Here is a 2387-nt window from a genome sequence, read left to right on the forward strand (position 1 = left end):
GCAGAGGGAAAGAGCACCATTTACTGTAAACCCCGGAAGCCCTCCAAACACTACATCACAGCCTTACCACCCGGGATCTGGTTTTTTATTTTGTTTAAATCATTACCCACACCACATTGCCTGCTTCATTTTTCTTTAGACTGACCCAAAAACAGAACCTCCTGTGACGCATCAGGCCCCATCCTGATTCACAATGCTTTTTTAAAGGGGATCGGGTTTTATCCGAAGCTGTTTCCCCCGCTGGAGGTAGGGGGGGCCGAGGGGCGGGAGAGAATGACTTGGATGGCGGGCGGCTTGAGGCGGTGAAGAGGTTGGGGCCTTGGATCCGGTTCGGACAGAGAACATGAGGGCTCCGTTTCTTCACTTGGCACGGCACCCGCTACGTACCACGCGGCATCCGACCCACAGCTGAGAGAACACAACAACAACAACAACACAGCGCTGACTTCACCAAAGCTCATCAGAGGAGAAACATAAATGATTATTGGCTGTGATCTTCTCACTACTGATGCGATCTATGTCTCACGTTTGCTGCATTTCACTCTTTGTCACCGATATGACATGTATAGATGCATTTATGCATGTATTTTAATGCATGTTATTATTATAGTTGATGAGGTCACCAAGCAAACCCCAAACAACTAGGTTGCGGGTTATGGGAATATATATAAAACAATTATAGAATTAAATAAATGTGTTCCAGATGAAGGTGTGATGTGGTCACTGTCTGTACCTCGAGCCACACCACCACCGTGGGACCGTCCCACTGAGCGAAGGGCAGGCCGCGCCGACAGGCTTCCTCCAGCAGCTCGTGTCTGAAAACACACAGAACATCATGAGCACGCTTCACGCTGCAGACACGCCCCCCCCCCCCCCTACCAATGACACAGACAGTGCGGAGAGAAGTGCGTGCAGCGCGAGGAAACAGCAGAGATAGCATCCCGCATTCACTTCCATATCAAATCAGTGCGAAAACACCCGCAGAACGAGCTGGATCAGATTCTTCATCTACAGCGTTCACCACACCACACGGTCCCAAACCGATGCTCTTCCAACACTTCTTGTTATCAGTTTAACTACTTCAGTTATTTAATGATTTTAAAGGAGGCAAATTAGATTTTATTCGATTTTTGGGGTGACATTCTAGAATCTAAGTTTGCACACCTGGGACAAAACGGTCCTCAAAAACATCATTTTCTTCATTCCCTCTGATGTTTGGAAACCGCAGAGAAAGTGTCAGTATATAGTTCTGAAGCAGATCCTCATAGCTCTCCAGGTCTGTTGTTCTTTTTGCGTAGCGTTAGTTTAGTGAATACTGAAGTATTAGATGAAAGGAGGGATCAAGCAGATAAACGTGCAATCAGATCATGCTGAAGAATAAAGAGAAGCATTGGTTCGGGACTACACTGACTTCCTCTGCAGCAGACGCTAACGGAGACAAGAGACCCAGCGCTTCTTCTGCAGGACACTGAAGAACTACACACCCAAATGAACTCAAAAACCACGATATTTCTCTGGTAGAATAAATATTGACGCTTTTTAGGGAAATAACAATTAATTATTCCCTTCTTATCAAGTCTGTTTTCACTGTGTGTTTTAAAGTGAAGCACCACACCCGTTTCAGACGATCAGATGGTGATCCGGTGTTGTTTCTGCGTCTCAGAAAGTTCTTTCTAAAAAACACCAGCGTGAATGGGTTGAATACAGACTGAGAGTTTCTTAGTTAAGAAAATGGGATGGAGCTCTAAATTTTGAACTCTCAAAGAGCGTTAGACAGAATAACTTAACTTTAAAATGGAAACAAGAAGGGCACAAAAGGAGAAGCGTGTGTGTGTGAGGTCAGGATGTTAGTAGAGCCGGAGCGCATTCACAGCAGGCCTGAGACATGCCAGGTGTTTCATGACATCATCACTTACCCTGCAGTTCGGGCTGTGAGTTGAGGCGTGGAAAGAGTTTGTGAGAAGACGAGGAGGGGAAACACAAACATGATGATGCACTGACAGACATCAATCATAAAGATATCTTCTGCTGCGATACCCCTTTAAGCTTCACCTCACGTTCACATTTCATGAAGAACTACACTAAAACAGGTGGCGCTGTGACTGAACAGTGGAGCAGAGATGATGGCGGGAGAACATGATGACTCATTTCTACTTCCTGTTTTACTCACTTCTTCTGCAGTTTTCGGTTCTTCTCTGCAGGGCCGCCCAGTTTCCCGAGGGTCATGGCGTCCTGTGCACTTCCTCCATCAGCTGTAGCTGCCACGCTGCTCCACACAAACACACACTGATCAGAGGATCGTGAGGCCTGCGCTAGCACCATCTGCTCCTGATAACCCTAGTATCTGGTTTTATCATTACATTTAATCGAGACCGGATTAATTTACA

General features: G+C 46.2%; 1 pseudogene; it reads right to left on the bottom strand.

The window, feature by feature from the left end:
- Positions 1 to 218: 218 nt before the first annotated feature.
- The window catches only part of LOC122146507, a 20316-nt pseudogene continuing 18147 nt past the window's right edge, over positions 219 to 2387 (bottom strand).

This window comes from Cyprinus carpio, chromosome A10 (genome assembly GCF_018340385.1).
Source record: "Cyprinus carpio isolate SPL01 chromosome A10, ASM1834038v1, whole genome shotgun sequence".
NCBI lineage: Eukaryota > Metazoa > Chordata > Actinopteri > Cypriniformes > Cyprinidae > Cyprinus > Cyprinus carpio.